Source organism: Atractosteus spatula, chromosome 7 (assembly GCF_055471065.1).
Source record: "Atractosteus spatula isolate fAtrSpa1 chromosome 7, fAtrSpa1.hap1, whole genome shotgun sequence".
NCBI classification, from domain to species: Eukaryota; Metazoa; Chordata; class Actinopteri; order Semionotiformes; family Lepisosteidae; genus Atractosteus; species Atractosteus spatula.
In genome coordinates this window covers 32,171,634-32,190,427 of record NC_142712.1, presented here as the reverse complement: position 1 = coordinate 32,190,427, position 18,794 = coordinate 32,171,634, and positions in this window count along the sequence as shown.

The window sequence follows — 18,794 nt, the reverse complement described above, 5'->3', positions numbered from 1 at the left end:
CAGTGTAACCCTTTCAATAGAAGAAAATCCAGATACTACTAAGGATCATTCAGCTAAGCTTTGTTTTTGTACCTATCCATTCTACATATTGTCCGATCGCCCTGCGTCTTTGTTAGAAAAAAATGAACGCAGTTTGATTTGCAGTGCATTAAAGCCCTGAAATTAATTGTATACTTTTTAAAAGAAATATAGATGCTGTGGAATTTTCTCAGTTCAGTCTGTCTTTTTTTTCCTCCCAATTGCTTCCCCCCATAAATAATAATTCAGCATTTTGAACAATGAAACTATTCTAAAAATGAACTGGATAAATCACATGAAATGGATGGAGTTCAATAGATTTGTTTATCAAATAGTTTCAAATATCGTATTTATACCCTCAACAAACTTTACAACAAAATGCACATTAAAGTATTTCGTCACTGTATTTCTGGCTAAACGTCAAAAATGAAAAAAAAAAACGATAACGATAAGTTAAAAATGACGATAGCCAGCACTGTAAACCGTGTAATCCGTCATTATTTTAGGAAAATTATATGAGTCAAGTTAAAAATAAAGATTAGCAAGAAGCCATCTACAGTAAATTAGTTTTGCAAACGCCATCTTCTATAATTAGAGATTGCTGTGCTACATCAGTACACCTTTGCACAAAAAAAGACAGTCAGTATGTCAGCTGTTGTTATCCTGATTTACCAATTTTGTGTGCTAACCTTTTTCCATAACATTTATTAATTCATATTAATATTGTTATCAATAATATGCACTCAACTACAACTATTGTTTCATGTGATGTAATTTTCCAGACCTGATAACTAAATTAAGTAAACATTATTCCCGCACAAGAAATTTTCTTACTTATCTGGTTATTTTACCATAATCTTTACTGTTGTCCTAAGCATATGTCATTCCTCTGAAAGCAGTTTAGCAGTTGTCACCTTTTCCATGTCGCAAAATATTCTTTAAAGAATATTTTGAAATGAAAATTCACGGTGACAGAAGGCTTTCCAATCCAAATGTTCACCAGTTTGCTAGTAATCAAATTAGGAACTGTATCCAGCCTTTTTTGTAGGACTGGGCTCTGTTTTTCCCAGTTTCCTTCTAGCAAACGATCTTTTGAGAAAATTGTGTCTTCTGTTCTCAGTCCTACATTGTGTCGAGTTTTAACTAGTTCTTTGAGCTGTACCTTTCAAGATTTGGATGCATGCTTTATTCAAATCCTTAAGTGGTACTTTCAAAACTAAAGAGATTCAGCTCCTGGAACCTGTGTTAAAGTATGTAAGTGTCTTACCTTTGAGTCTTGAAATGTTCTGAACTACACTTTGGCTTCTTGTTCTTTTGTGCTGCTGCAGTTCCTTTGGATTACAGAGCATTCACACACAAGATCAAATGACTAGCCTTTTCAGCCCAGAACAAACCCAAAACCTGACAGTGATTTTGGTTTGTTTTTCAGAAGCAAACTCAGAGTGGACAGGTGGACATATTGTAATACTTTACAATACATATTATCAAAACACTTTTCCGTTATATACTTTGCTCTCTCTTACAGTTATTTGGATGCAGGAAACAGACCAGGCACAAAACAAACTGATTCAATCCTTGTCATCCTCTGTCTTTATCCTTTTTGGGGATTTCTAACATTTGTTTGTTCGACAGTTTAAGAGTACGGAGACTAATTGAACTAGTTTGTCTTACACCTAAGAGAATGTTTGCTTATTTCATGAATATTTGCAAATCCATGTAAATAAACTTTTATACAAATTAAAAATGTTTTGGGAGTGGTTGCTCTTGTATGTACGCTATACCATAAAACAAATGCCTTCTCCCCTAGGTAGGATAATAGTGAATCCCTAAATTTTCATAAGCACATTTCTTAACAGCCTGAACAGCAGTTGTGCTCACAAAAGCAATATACAGTTGATTTTAGTTCTTGATTACAAATTACAAATCAGTCAGATCAGGGATGTCTTATTTGGATAAAGTAACATACTCTAATCTAATAAGGGTGATAACTGCTGAATTGTGAGCAGATGTTAATGAACAGGGCTTTACTTTCACATTGTCTGAGAAGAGCCTTCACACACAAACAAGTGCGTTCTGAGTGAAACGATAAACACATTTCTGATTCAAAGCTATAAAACAGAAACTAGCACAATAAATATCCAGTGATTTTCTATCCCCTTCCTCCAATTCATTTTTCAAAGGCTACAGCTGAGGAGCCAGAGCCAATCCTGTCCAGCAAAGACTGCAAGGCAGGACAGGATACCTTTCCATCACAGGGCAGACACAAAAACAGACTCAAACACACGGTACAGTTTTCCCAGAAGATAATTAACCTACCAGTATGTTAGGAAACCAGAGCACCCGGAGGAAACCCAGCGAACACAGGGAGAACATATGAACTACATGCAGAGAGCATTCCAGGTCCAGAATTGAACCCAGAGATAGATAGATACTTCATTGATCCCGTGAGGGAAATTGCAGTGCAACAGCAGCTTAACACAGACAACACAGCCACAGTGTAACGAATGATACAATAATAATAATATTGTATACAATAATACAATACAATCAGTACAGTGAGAAGTGCACTAAGAAGAGTTACTCACAGTCCAGAACACACAAAGAACAAACCAGAACAGAACAGTACACCAAAAAGTCGTATTGCACAATATGAGTCCCAGTGTTGCAAGGCAGCAATGCTAACTACTGCACCCCCAGGCCACACTTCATAACCCATATAATAAAAATAATATTTTCTCTCTTTCATTTTACTGTATTGTGTAGATTACATCAATTTCAGCACCAAAACAGCCTTTTGGGGAACAAACGTAAACACGAATTTGTCTTTTACATAATAAAGGAGACCAAAGCAATCATGCTGCTGTCCAGCTTTGCTGACAGCATTCCCCAATGCAGGATGATGATTCTGAAGTAGGACACTTAGAGATAACCAGGCACAATTTTCTCTTAAGAAATCCAATTTTAAATTACCTGCAAACAAAATGTAGTTATTTTAAAGCTGTTAGGGGGATGGAGGCTTCACACTTCCCACAATCACTGAACAGGAATACGGTATTACGCGCAGGTCTGGAAACAGCATTCTGAATAAAGTTTTCAGCCATTGCTCATTTGACATTGAGCTCTTGTCTAAAACTTCTGATAATCTCAAGATCCTTTTTAGGTCCTTGGCTTCTAGAGCTAAGAGAGATTCTTCAGTTTTTTTAAAGTAAAAGACACCAGAACAGGTGGCACAGTGGTGCAGAGATTAGCATTGTTGCCCCATTGTGCTGGGACCGTGGGATCAATTCCAGACCTGGGGTACTATGTGTGTGGAGTTTGCATGTTCTCCCATGCCCAATGGGTTTCTTCTGGGTGCTCCGGTTTCCTCCCGCCATCCAAAGACATACTTGATGGTTAATTGGCTTCTAGGAAAATTGGCCCTGGTGTGAATGTGTAAGTGTCTGTCTGCCCAGCGACGGACTGGCGTCTTGTCCAGGGTATACCCAGATTTGAGCCTGTTACTTGCTGGGGTAGGCTTTGACTCCCCCTTGACCCTGAAGTGGAAGAGGCAGTTAAAAATGGATGGATTTCTGGACACAAGAACAAGTACAGAGCATTGCCAGCATTAGGGAACTCAAGGGGAGAGAAGATTGATGGATTTCTGACAGGTCAGAAAATGAAAATGCTTCCACTGTTGAATGTAAATATCTGGATGAATATCACACCTCTTGTATTGTCTGGACGGGTGTGTGTGAACTTTTCAACTCAGGAACCAGCTTGACAGAAACACAGTAGGAAACAATGGCTCTTTTACACCTATTGGGGGTTAGGAAAAGCAGAGGATGTTATATGAAGCAAGCTCTCCTTTGTCTATCTTTGTACTAACACTGTGTTGGATGTTTCTGACATTGTTGTTATCAGAGTGGTTTGTTTATTTGTCTGATCTTTTATCTGAAGCAAGTTACAGAGGTTACCATTAACTAGTTTTGTTATATAAACAAATGTTTGGAGCAGTTTATACAGCTGGAATTGCTGGGGCAGTTCAGGATACGTCAACAGTATCCACACCTGGTATTTGAACCCCTGACTTTATATCCAAAGACCTACACACCTATCCACACTGCCACAGAAGTTATTTAGAAACTTCCTAAAAGAAGCCATTTCTTCTGAAATCAGATCTGGGTCAATTCCATTGAGAAAACCAAGAAAGGTATCTAAACTGAATGGAGAAATGGTTTATGAAGATGAATGTGGACACTGACAAATATAATTATTGTACACTGTCCCTCTAAGCAGCTGAGTTGCTGCAGAGGGGTTGTACGGTGATGATTGAAATCTCCTTTGTTGGTACTCTACATTTTAGTATTGCACAAGTCAAGTGTGGAAACAAGGCAACTGGAAAATGTGCAGTTATTAGACAGCAATAGCCTGGAAAAGTGCAGAATAGTCACAGATTACTCACCTATGATCAGGCAATCAGAGATCTCTCAATAGGAGAGATAAGACTCATGATCTATGGTGCCAGATTGGCTAAATCAATATTGCAATCATCTGGAGGGCTTGGGCATTTGTGATGGCAATAGAATGGCCACAGTTTGTCTGTTTAGAGAGCTCAGTAATGTTTTGCAGAGTGAAGTCAGTTGTTTCTAATGCCAGTGACTGTCACTGAGCAAAGAGGATATCCCATCATAACAACTGGAAACAGAGAACCCCAATTCCACATTTTCACAGTGAGCACTTTTGCATTGCTTTCCATTTTCTGAGTCACCCTGTGCTCATCAGACTTCTGTCAGTTTAAATCAATGGATTCAAATGTGATTTTGATTTGGATTGCAGTCAAAGTGTCGTGAAAGTTCACCAAACTGTTAATCCCCAGTAAGAAAGCCCAGATTTCTGATCCTAAGTGCAACGTGTCACTCTGGCTGTAGGTTTCTTGTTTGCACCACTTTTAAAGAGTGTGGTATTAAAGAGTCAACCCTGTCTGCTGCCTCTGACTGTGATCTAGTTTGCAACATGCCAATAATAGTTTTTTACAGACTCTTTTGAGTCTTCTGTTGGCACTCTGGATGTCATCCGTACATGTACACACTGTAAAAACAAGTACTGTACAGGTGGTCCTGGAATAGTCTGAATTGTGATGCCCTTTGTAATGTTTCATAGCCGTTCAGGGAAGCCAAATATGTAACGTTGTGGCTCTCTGAAGGCACCAGTTCTGTAGGGTTTGGGCATTTACTGTGACAATTATTAATTGTAGCAGTAAATCACAAAATTGATTCTTTTGATGGCTTTAGAATCCAACCATGCGACATAACTCAAACAACACACACACACAGGTACTAATACACGAGGATACATTTATTAATACATTAAATATGCATATAAAACCTAACAGATCTTATCGAGAGGGTTATCAGAATACAAAAGGTATATATTCAATCAGTTACAAAGAGTTACACATCAAGAGGACATACGTTCAGTATATCATTCATTTAGACCGTTTCGTAAACGAACTTGGTTATAACTTCTACATTAGATACTCAAAACAAGTACATAACTCTTAGGAATTAAATTGATATCAACTGGTTGGGATAACAATTGAATTCTCGAGCTGTAATGCATTGAAGTTGAATACTCATCCAATTTCTGGGGATTCAGATCTCCAGCGGGCACAAAGAAACAGTTGCAGGCTGTTGCTGTCCAATCCGCGCTCTCTGGCTCCGTGCCAGGCTGTGCTGTGCGGCTTGCGACGGTGCGCTGCTGATGCTCACTGTTGGCTTTAACTAGCAAAGTTTGTGCACAGGAGAAAAGATGACTGTGGGTCCCAGCAAGTCAGGAAGAGGACCGGTTCGTTCCTGATGAAGCGCTAGTTCTGAATAGTGATTCAGCTGTCCACAGTTCCGACCTGTTCACGAGGCCTGCTGCTGGTTACTCTCTGGCAACCTCCACTCTAGACTCTTAGAACAAAGGAAAGTTCTGGCACTCGGACACACTGGCCGTTCCGTGGTTGTCCGGGCTGAGTCTCAGGATGGACAGGAGGCGCGCTGCGAGAATGTCCTGCCCTTGGGAGCCTTCTGCTCCTGGGCTGTCCTGCCCTGGAATTCTCCTTTGAATTCCCTTTAGAAAAGTCCACAGAAGTCCACTGAATCTCTTCTGAATCTTCCTGAATCTTGTTGAATCTCCCCTTCTGAATCTCACAGGCTCTCTGTGTTGCCTGTTTTTACCTGGAGGAACTTCAGCTCATTGATTGGCTGAAAGTTCCATGGGCATCAGAGTCCCACGTGGGTTACTCGGCCCTACCAGTCCCTGATTGGTTGATCAAGGTGAGATATGAGTCACTTACTCCTGACACTTAGGAATGCAGTCCAGATGTCCAACTGGCACTCCCTAGACAGATAGGCGCCAATGGATGACCATTGATCATGATAGCCAGGCTTAGCTAAGTGCATCCCCCTTTGGGAGCTGTCCTAGGACCTTAAATCACCCTGCACTAATGGTCTTTCTGTGGCTGCACCACAGAGATGAACAGAGAAATGGGGCCTCATTTGGGAAGCTCAGAAACACTTAATTCTGCCTTATTATTAAGCCTCGCCGCTACACCTTGGTCGGTTTGTTAATCAAACCCCCTCTGGATCTCGATCAGTCTGTTTAGGAATACATTTGAGGAATCTGGTAATGTCTTAGGAGAGTTTCAGCTTTCCATCCGAATAATCTCTCTCCTCATCCCAGCCAGGGTTCCAAATACATCACCAGTTGAGTGACCTAAAACTGGGCTCCCATCCATCTGATTGAGTATAATTTCTAGATGTATAAATAAAACACCACTGTAATGCAACTTGCTGACCCTCTCTCTGCTTTTGATTAAACACTTACCTGCATTCAAAGTGCAGTAGTGTGTTTACATTCATGGATGCCTATTCTCAGCAAATTATAAGTCCTTTGAAATGATCACCCTCTGGCAGATGAATGACTGCAATAAACAGATAGCAAGCTTTCTCGGTGCAAAGGATCGCTTTTTAAATGGAAATGATTTATTTTTGCAGAGTGGCTCATTGTGATTAGATAATGACCTAAAACATGATGTTGAGTAAATCACATCATTGAATATCCCAGAGTGTCCTGATTCTGACTGGTCAGCACCTCAGTCTGTCCACCTCTAATGGTAGGAGAGTGTCCAGACTCCAACTGGTCAGGACCACAGTCTGTACAGCTCTAATGGCAGGAGAGTGTCCAGACCCTGACTGGTCAGCACCTCAGTCTGTCCACCTGTAATGTTAGGAAAGTGTCCAGACTCCAACTGGTCAGCATCACAGTCTGTACAGCTCTAATGGCAGGAGAGTGTCCAGACCCTGACTGGTCAGCACCTCAGTCTGTCCACCTGTAATGTTAGGAGAGTGTCCAGACTCCAACTGGTCAGCACCACAGTCTGTACAGCTCTAATGGCAGGTGAGTATCCAGACCCTGACTGGTCAGCACCTCAGTCTGTCCACCTGTAATGTTAGGAGAGTGTCCAGACTCCAACTGGTCAGCACCACAGTCTGTCCAGTTCTAATGGCAGAAGAGTGCCCAGACTCCGACTGGTCAGCACCTCAGTCTGTCCCCCTCTAACTCTCATCAACACCTTCCAGAGACTTGTTTGTGCAGGAAGTGTGGCCAAAACCTTCTGTGTCAATCCAGGTCAATGTGGTTTCAGCGGTTTCCTATTCCTGTTGAAAAAAACAACAAATACGAACACCATCTTATTTTATAACTTAAAACAACAACAACAACAACAAAGAACAATTCAAGGAAAGTTGGACGTTAGGCTAATTGGTTAAATGGCAGTCTGTAGAAAGACAAATCTGGGATCTTGATGTATTGTGGATGGAAAAGTTACAAATGAACAGCAAGAAGTGATGCATCGGCTCAGTTTTCTATAGGTAATAAAATTCAAATTTTAATTAAATTAAAATTAAATTCACAATTGCGACAGGTAATCAGAACTGTACTTCATAGCTACAATTCTGTATTATTCTTTTTCGCATTTTTCACAGATTTGCACTATTCCTGCTCTTGTCCTTTCTTACCCGGCTTATAACCTGAAAACAGAAAAGCAGCTGAAGGAAGGCGGAGGACAAAGAGCTTTGCGCACTGCTCTCAAGCCCATCCGTGAGATGCCGTGCACACACTAGAAGACTTCCCCGTCTCGTTTCTGTTTTGCACAGACTTTGTGTTGTGTTGGAAAAGATCATTAGAATGGCATGCAGGGTTGGATGCAACAACAAAGACATAGTAAATAGTTCAATAAAGCCTTAGTAACAAAATGCAGTCTCTAAGTAAACAGCTAGTCCACACAATTGCCAAGGTAACACAAGGAATCCAGAGCGCTTACCAAATCACGGAGAGAAGGGCTTAGCCCAACTCTGGCTGGGTCAGTTTGACACAAACAGGTAGCTTTCTTCACCAAGTTTATTTGTCTTCTGTGGAGGTTGCTTTGGCTAAAATGAAATTCAGAACCAATTCTAAGAAATTGCTTGGCTCCATGAACCTTGCTTCTGCTCAGCGATATGCACAGGGATAAGTTCAGTACTTGGCAAAGCCACATTTTCTTACACTTACAGGGGATCTAAATGATCTCCAAAACATGCATATCCACATGGAGTTTTGATTATTGTTTTTTTCCTGGCTTAATGAGGTAAGTCTTATGCCTCACAGTTAAGTCTTTCTCTCAGCATTCTGTCTTGTTTGCACAGTGTTCCTGGCAAAACAATCGGAGCATCAGTTTGAAATGGCTTCAATTATGTAATAGAGGTGGTTTAATATTTTGGCTGTAGCTCTGCGGAACAGGTAGAGGTGACAGATAAAGCCAAAGGTGAACGAAAGGCCTTGTCTATACCACAGTCTAGTAAAGATGGGACAGACAGGGAGCGAATCACTCAGTTTGGGGCATGTTTGCCTGAGTGGAGGGTGCCCAGTGTGTCAAACCCTGTCAAACTGTAGCTTGACTGAGCCAGCGGAGCTGGACTGTGATGAATGGAGCAGGGCGCGCTTTTCTCAATGAATCCAATGTTCTGCTCAGCATGTGCAGGCCTGGCAGGCAACCTCCTTTCTCTCACATACTCCACTCACTTCCTTCCTCTCTCTCTGTCGGTCTCTCCCTCCCTCGCTGCCACCACCCCAGCCCCCCCCCCCTCGGTAACACAATACCACATTTTTCCCATATTTTTGTCTCTGCACCCCAGCCAAGTTCTGGTCAGCTCAGGGAATTCTAGGGAGGAATGTGCTGTCCATCTAGGGGACAAGACACCAGGGTGGTGTCCATGGCGAAGCAGGGGCTGGGCTGACAGAGGAGCTGGGACAAAGGAGCATTTTTACTTTTTTCTCTTATGGTGTCGTTGCTGTGCTCTTGGTCCAACTGTTTAATCCCTTTAGGGTGAGGTTCTGATTTCCTTCCCACAAAAGAAACCCTCTCCAAATTCTGGCACAAAATCGCAGAACCAGAACCCTCTACCACAGGGCAGTTTCCATTTTGGTGGAAAGCTTTAGGAATGTAGTCACCCCACTATCAATTCCATTGCTTTTTCCTGCAGTGTCCCTAAGAATGCTGGGTGCAATGTTTACCATGGTTGTTTTGCATTTGACACTAGTTTTCTTCTCTCACTGGGCTTTCCAGTGGTTTTTCAAGACAATACCATGGAAAGCACAGTGAAAACCATGCAATCAGGGCAAAACCGCAGAGAATAGGTCTAAAAGGGCACCAAGCAATTGCATGTGTCGTCAGTATACTGCTTTGCAGTTCTTTTCCATAGGTTTTATCATTGAATGCTTAAGATAAAGGCTCAGCCCATTGGATGCCAGAGCAGGGAGTTGGTGCCCCTAAATAACAAAGATGATATAGTGCAAAATACAGTGTGATATTTAGTTTACTTTCTGTGCCATAGAATTAGATTTAAATATTTATATTTATGTCTTCTTTTTGCTTTCTGCTGCATTCTGCAAGTATATGACCAGATTCAGAGAGGTGCTATGTAGGACATCAGTTGAGACTGAATAAGCTGCTTGTTCAATAGTTGCCTTTATATTGTTAAAAAGCACGGTTGATTTGTTGTGGCTCAAGCAGTCATGGTGTTCACTTGCAGTGCAGGTTAAACTGTGTGACACAGATACCACTGATATCATGACCCAGCCTGGGACGTGTAACTAACCAGCAGTGACCGGGAATCAATGATGTACAATTGGGGATGGAATTTTGGATGCCTGTGCTGTGTAAAGATACTAGGCGTCTAAGATTTAACATTTTATTTAACAAGTGAAGGCTGTATCGATAAAAGCACATTGCTTGTAGGACAGACTAGATTTCTTTGAGAATTCTCTTTCCATTTGCAGCCAGTGGAAACATAAACTGAACACCCTGTTGTAACTGCCAAAAACACAGAAGACCAAAATCATAACAGCCTACATGCTTGCAGAAACATCAGTGTGATGCAGTGCTGCTGTCCCAGTCAGAGCTAACTCTCCCATTTCTCTTTGAGATTATGGAGGCGACAAATGGTTGATTCTGATGAGTAGGCATGTATGCTCCCTGTTTACTAAAGGGACTGTAACCATTAAGCCAACGGAAGTCATTTCAGAACATAAGAAAATACAAACGGAGGTTCCAAATGTGAAGAGGACATTAGGCTTGTCTAGCTGATTTGTTAATTAGCAGCTATTTAATCCAAAGATTTCATCCAGTCATTTCTTGAAAGAAGCCAGGGTATCGGCTTCCACAACATGGCAGGGTAGCTTGTTCCATTCTCCCACAACTCTTGTGGCAAAGATAAGCCCCCCCTTGGTTTTAAATGCACTTATTACATCTGTATAATTAAACATCTCCTGATAGGTGTTTAGTTAACACCACAGACTCCTTCTGTGACACAAGAAAAGGGACAATGAAGTTGAGGACCGTTAAGGAACAGACATTTTTTCACATGAAGGATTATGAGAGTCCTATGCCATCTGGTTCTCATCTGGTTTCTGGCTGTTGACATGACTCGAACCCCTGACCAACCTGCACCTTGGAAGCCATATCACTGCCTGCAGTTTCTTTCTTTGAACTGATTAAACTAGTCAGAAAAGGTTGCTCAATGATGAAATCTACACGGTATGAATCTACTTTCCATGTGTCTTACCCAGAATCCAGGAGCTGCTGTGGGGAGACCTCAGCCACTCACACATATCCTTTCTGTAGGAGCATCTAATTCAACTTCAGTTTCCATGTGGGAACTAAACACTGCTCAACAGTATAGTCAAAACTCCAAGTGCTCAGGGGACAGCATGATGACAAGCTCAGTTAAAACAAAACCCAGCTTCTCTAGGTGCTGAACTACAAATCCCACGGGGGCAAAAAGAAACACCCTGAACACCTGGAACTGCTGAATTCCTAACAGTTAGGAAGTGTTGTCTAAATTTGGATTCTCTGCATACCAGCTGGCTTGGGTGAAATCAGCAGCACAGTGCTAGCAGACTGGCAAATTCAACAGTGAATCCCTAAACGTCAGGACACTCTTCTGTACACTCAAAGTAGATCACGTTTAATTGATGGCTTTCGTAAAGTGCTTTTCATCCAAATGATCGTAAAGCACTTCACATGGAATATAACGCACCTCATCTCCTGGGAGATGTGTAGCAGGCATTCTGCACCAGCAGCCCCTGGTGGAGGAGTTAGGAATGGCATTAGGAGCTGAATTAAGGAGATCTATAGGAAAGCCAGATTGTAGGCCAGCAGGGGGCGCTCACCCTGCGGTCCAGGTGGGCCCTAATGCCCCAGTATAGTGACACTATACTGTAAATAAGCGCCGTCCTTCGGATGAGACGTAAAACTGAGGTCCTGACTCTCTGTGGTCATTAAAAATCCCAGGCTGTTTCTCGAAAAGAGTAGGGGTGTAATCCCGGCGTCCTGGCCAAATTTCCCATGCCTCCTAATAATCCCCCTCTATGAATTGGCTACATTACTCTGTTCTCCTCCCACTCCGACGGCAGGCAGAGCGACGCACCGGTTGGAGTATTTCTCGGTCGCAGTTAATGGCAACGTCAGCTCAAAGATTTGGTTCAAACCACCAAATGGAGACTGGTGTGCTGACAAGCGGACCCTGCTGATGCGGGATTAATGCTAGGAAAGAGAGAGATAGGAAAGCCAGATTGTGCTAGCCCAGAGCGGAATTCAGTCAGGACGCCGGGGTGCTGAAGAGCCGTATTCTTTACGACAGTGCCATGAGGATGAGAAATTCTGGTCCAGAAGGGAAGAGCGACACCTACTGGTTCACCTTAGGCAGCAACCTGATTGTGCTTTGAGGTCTCCTATCCAGGTACCCCTAGGCTTCTGAGGCCTGATAAGATCTGGTTGCAAGGTGGTAAAACTACATGTGGGATACATTGCCCCTCAAAGTAGACTCCCTGGGTATCTCTGTGTGGCTGGGGACACAAACGTGGATTTCCTTTCAATAGACATAATGTTTATTATGGGTGTCTGAAGCTGGAAGTAATCAGTTTTAAGCCCATACTCCCCCCCCCCCCACCCCACCACAGTGTTTTCTGCAACTTGGGACCCCATCCTAACCCCTTTTCCTCTTTTGATCTGGTGCACATGTATAGTCATCCTAGCCTTTAATGGGCTGGGGTTTCAGTTGATATGTCGTTTTGCAGCAGCCCCGGTCTGTGGGAATGCTGCTAAACTCCAAGGTGGTCTCCACCCACTTCACCAAAAAAAAAGACCCGAGACCACTGCTGTCTGTGTTTTTCTCTTGACAGAATTAAAAAACGAAAATGTTGAAACGCTAGAACTTGACCCTCCTCTCCTTCCAACACACACATGCATTCGGTTCTATTTTCTCTTCGTTGTTTTGATGGGGTGGTGAGGGGGGAGGGAGGGCGGGACACTTTGTAAACCACAGAATGTATTTTCCAGCCAAGTCAACAAACAGTTCGGGTTGAAAACATCTTATTCCTGAATGATTCTGGGTTTCCCCTTTTGCGTGTGCTAGTAGTAGCTGTCCCGAGTGTATCTGGAAGTGAGTCAGACCGACAGCCAAGCCAGAAGCCTGACTGAGTGAGAGTAAGACCGAGGACAACAAGGGGGAGAGGAGGCTGGGGGCAGCGAGCAGCCAAGTTCTCAGGCAGAGGTGTGGAGAGGCCAGGGGCGGAGGAGAGTGGGGGTGGGAGAGGTACGGAGGGGCTTTTAGGTGTGGGGGCAGGCCTACAATTTTTCAAGGCTGATTCACAGCACATGAGTACTGACTGACTCACTGATCTAAGGAAGCAGGTCACGGTTTTCATTCAACAAATAGCAGCCAGTGTTTATTTAAAAAAAAACCATGAGAATAAAATAAAAAGCAACATGCTACCTAATTGTCGGATGATGCATAAGAACAGAAAATTAATTTCCTGTTTAATTATTTTGTCTTAAACTCAGACCTAGTACACACAAACGGAATAACCATTCCGGTTTCTTGCCTCCTCAAAGTTCCCAACCATGCTGTTGAATGTATGAGTCATCGTTATACTAGTTCATTCATAAGGATTTTGTTGGTTGGGTAATGCTGTTCCAACAGCTGTATGAATGAACTGGCTCAGTCCATTTTAACTTTAGACTTCTGAAGACCTTCTCAAACTGATCTACAGATTCAGGCTCCATAATGGCTTAGGTAAGTACACAGATCTTGAACTGCAAGATACATAAAAGGTTCTTTGTTCTTTAAACATTAAATACGCATTTTCTTCAAAAAGACAAAAAAGCTAACTTATAAAGCTTCTGCCAATGAGGAAGCTTAAGGCATTGATGGTGTCTGTCATTTTCCAGGAGGGACACAGTTACCAAGAAACTAACAAAAACATGAAAGTACAGATCGATACTTCTACAAGATAAAGTTCTGACACCAGTTATTGCCAGGTTAGTCGTATCTTTTTTCTGAACTTAAATTTGTTTCTATTTTATGGGAGAACAATTACCAGAGCAGAGAAATTTAAGGGGAATCTAGTTATTCTTTATTAGACATTTCAAGAGTAAAACGAAATCTAAAATAGTCCCAAATCACAACACAGTGTGAGTGTATAAATCCTGAACAGTGCTGAAATACATTCAAATAAAAATCAATACGCCTGTCCTTGGCACTCTGGGAATAATCACTATGGGACTGGAACACTATCACTAATGAACTTCTGTGCAAAATGATTGTGTCAATAGCAAATAAAAGACTGGATAATTTTGCATTTGCATTGGACTTTTTTTTCCTTTTGTTTTCCACAGAGGATTGATCCCACTTTGTGGGTCAAATGAGCTTCTGAATGCTCAGAGTGAAAAGGACAGGGGCAGACAACACAGCGGCACTAGGTTTAAGCAATATTACAAATCTTTGGCACATGAAAAAAAATTATTTATTTCATACGTGTGCAGAGAACAGTGCACGGACCCTTTCAAAAAAAAAACACACCACATACTGCACATTTAGACAGTTCTGATCATCAAAAACGATGTGTCCGCATGTGTCCTGAATTGACGCACAAAAAGAGAAAAGGTGGTCTTTAAAGAATTTCTTGTTTCACCAATTGAATTAAGGGGAAAGTTTAGGTTTGCAAGCCCAATTTCAACCTTAACCAGGACTACACCTTTACTCTTATCAACGGTTGATGATGGGCCATTTAATTGACAAAGTGGTCAGGATCTTGCTATAATTCCTCATCCAAAGGACCACACCTCCTACAGTACCATGTCCACATTCACCATACTGGGGCATTGGTTTGGAAATTCTGGTCTAGGCAAAAGAGTGCCCCCTACTGGTCCACCAATGCCACTTACAGCCACAACCTGATTTTCCCAGAAGGTCTCCCATCTTGCTCCCGTTTCCTCCCACAATCCTAAGACACACTGGTAGATTAACTGGCTTCTGGGAAAATTGGCCCTACTGTAAGTGTGTGCATGTCTGTGGTTGGTGTGTATCTGCCCTGCCATGGACTGGTGTACTATCCATTGCTCCCTGGGATAGCTTCCCATCCCATTGCTGACCAGACCCAGTGTTGCTTCACTTTTGAGATCTGACAAGATCCACAGGCTACAAGGTAGTAATGCTTCTCTCAAATGTAAGTGTAATATGCTCACACATAGGGCATGCGTTAGTTCGTAATTAGTGCCAACAGGCAATAGGTGCCAAGCTAGGCTTTATAAGATATTGTCCAACATTTTTGGAGTGCTAGCAAGCTGCTCGTAAAAAACGAACACAGAGATAATAGGTGACTCCTGCAATAAAGTTACAGAGTGCACTAAATTGCAGACTGACAGGGAACAGGCACAAGGTCTTTGCTTTTAGATTTTTGGGTTAAAATGTAACCTTTTCTTCTGCAGAGGACAGAGTGCTCCACAGTGGAGACAGTGGAGCGAGGAAGCGGCTGTGTGACTCAGCTCTGTCAGAATGTGAGAGGAAAGTACCAGAGTTTTGTGCTGTGGAAGAAGGTGAAGGGGTAGCTGGCTCATGCCCCTGTTTATCTCTTCCTTAGCTGTCATCCTGGCAGATGATGCACCGAGTAATGATGATTAAGATGATTGCTATTACTGATACGAAAGGAAATTATTAAGTCAACTCAGTTTGTTTTATTTCAGCATTTCACATTCTGTTCTATTTCTTTCGGCTTGAGTCTGCAGTTGATATCCATCCATCCATTTTCTAACTGCTCTATCCAATTCAGGGTCACAGGGGAGCCAGAGCCTATCCTGGCCAGCAGCAGGCACACAGCAGGATACACCCTGGACAGGACACCAGTCAGTCTGAGGGTAGACACACAGACACACACTCACATCGGGACCAATTATCCCAGAAGCCAATTAACCTACCATGTGTGTCTCTGGGTTGTGGGAGGAAACTGGAGCACCCAGAGGAAACCAGTGAACACAACAACAACAACAACAACAACAGTTGCTTACACTTATATAGCTCTTTTCTGGACACTCCACTCAAAGTGCTTTACAGGCAATGGGGATCCCCTCCACCACCAATGTGCAGCCCCACCTGGATGATGCGACAGCAGCCATAGTGACCAGTAACTCACTACACATCAGCTATCAATGGGGAAGAGAGCAGTGATGTAGCCAATTCATAGATGGGGATTAACAGGAGGACATGATTGGTAAAAGGTGTGGGGAAATTTGGCCAGGACACCGGGGTAACACCCCTATTCTTTCCAAAAAACATCCTGGGATTTTTAATGACCATGGAGACTCAGGACCTTGGTTCTACATCTCACCCAAAGGACGGCGCCTTTTTACAGTATAGTGTCCCCGTCACTATACTGGAGAATTAGGACCCACACAGACCAAAGGGTGAGCGCCCCCTACTGGCCCCACTAACACCTCTTCCAGCAACAACCTACATCCCATCCAGGTACTGACCTGGATCACACCGGCTGAGCTTCAGTGCACTGTCTGTTTTGAGGTAATATGGCAGCTGATATATTTATGCAGTATTTATTATACTGGTGCCTTAATTCTCTGGCAGCATCAAAATGTTACATTGTGAATATTACAGTGCATTACAAGTACAAGGAAGAACCTTGTAGATGCAGGAATGGCAGCTGATTCGGAGTGCTGGGGTGTACAGCTCCGTGTACAGCTCTGCTGTGAGTTTGCAGTTCAGTGAGACAGCAGCAGGGCAGAACAGCACAGAGGCTGGCAGGATCTGCTAACCTAAATTCCTAAGCGCAACCTGCCATACTAAGTATTTTTTTTAGAGAAACAAGCTCAAGAGTTCCCCTTGTGGGAAGGTTCAGAAGTGCGCTGTGATGCACAGTGACCCGAACTTCTCAAAGCTTTCTGAAATTTAAAGAAATTTAGATTAAAATTTCCTCCACTTTTCCAGAGCCCTCAGCAAGCCAGCCTGAGCCCTTCACACCAGAAAACACAAACACCGAGTTTGGTTTTCTATCTTCATATGTACATTATCAATAATTATAGTTTGAGCTTCTCACCTTGTTACTGAAAAATAAACTAAAGGAAAAATAATGTGTGGCAATTATCTGAATATACTAGAGCAATACTGAACTCATCGTTCATTTCGATAAAGCCTTTTGAATCTGAATTTGAAACAATTAGAAACAGGGAATCTTTAAAAATACAAGAAATAAAACTGTGTAAACGAGTAAATCGTCCTTTAAAAGCATAAACAATGTTTCTTTTAAACATTCCTCAAAAATAAAATCCCAGAGCACTTTTTTCATAGTTACAACAGTTTTTCAGCGTGTCACAATTACCAAAATGGGTTTTCCCAAGGTAGGACAAATCAAAACTTATATCTTCTGTTATTCTTTGTAATACAGCGCCATCTAGTGGCCTTCTCTTGTAAATCCACCGAGACCCATGTCCGCTGTATTTCAGGGGCGATAGCCTGGTGTTCAGACCCGGTCTCTGTTGAGAATAAGATGCGTGTAATTAGGCAGGAGTTTTTCCTTTGGATGCAGGCCTGAAAGACTCGACACTTTGTCAAAATATTCCGAATGTCTCTCAGTCCAAGTGTTAGACAGTAAAGCAGGGAGCTCCAGCAGACGGTTCCGCGATCGACAGTGTTTCTGGTTCCCGCTGCTGTTGCTCATTAACAGTCACGCACCAGCGGTCCGTCCGAGCCCACAGCGTACCGTCTACAGGTAGAGCAGAGACGCTGGCAAGGTCATGTCATCAGAGCAGTCCAGCGTTTTTTAAATGAGCTAAATTAACATAGACATTTGACATTGGAATGACAAACAGAAAAAAAAATGAAAGTAGCACCGTTCGAATTTTTTTTGTATCCAAAAACATCCCCAGAAGCAGAAGTAGACTGAGTTTACGTGACGTAACCAGATACACGATGACATAAATACTATACTGAACTGACGTATTAATCACTGTATTTTTAATAACCTGCTTGTTAATAAAAGCAGTGTTAGATAACACTGAAATACTGTGCTTCCCCTAGATCTCTGTGATTGAGAACATTTAAATGAGCTGCTTTTTAAGTAGTTTATTTGTTGCTTTACCACTTAATTGAAAAAGATTGTCTTTTTTGGCTTCATACTGGTCAGAATTTACTCAGACTGGGCAGTTGTTCTCTGGGTCACAGATATTCAGGAGCTCTAAGGACCAGGTTTGATATTTTAGATCACTATTTGTACACCCGGGTTTGATGTGACAGCAAAAGAATGGACCACTTTATACTCAGGATATTTGAGCACTTGTCGGGTTAGAAATGACATTTCATGTCAATGATTGAAGACCCAGACATACTTTACAAGCCCAGTGGGTAAAGATGTATCAATTGCTGTGAATGATTGTGAAGGCTGGCGCGCCATGAGCTTATGAAGTAGCCCGCAAGAGCCTTGGTGCCCAGGTGGAGACGATGTGCTGTCTTGTGCCAAGGCTGCCTGGAGGAAGAACAACACTGAAAAATCGAACGCGAGTCATCCGCCATTGTCAATACCGAATCCACAGGCTCTTGATGAAGAGGCTCACAAGGAAACTGCTGTCATGGATAGCCAGGAGCCAAAACGCAGCTGAAATAGTGCGGTTGGAGAAAAAAATGAGGCGCATCCCAGTCCTACTGCACATCGACAGCTTGCTTACCGCACTGGAGAAAAAAGTTTTCTTTTTCAGCCCATGTTTTGGGCAGGGCAGATACTGGCACAAGAAAGAAAGCTCATCTTCAGAATGTGGGCTCCATTGTTTCACTTGTGAAGGAACTTCTTCTCTTGCGGCTCTGGTTATAAAAATGGCTTTACCTGCTTTGCTGAGCAAGAAGAAATAGTGGTGTGATTGAAATATGAGTGCA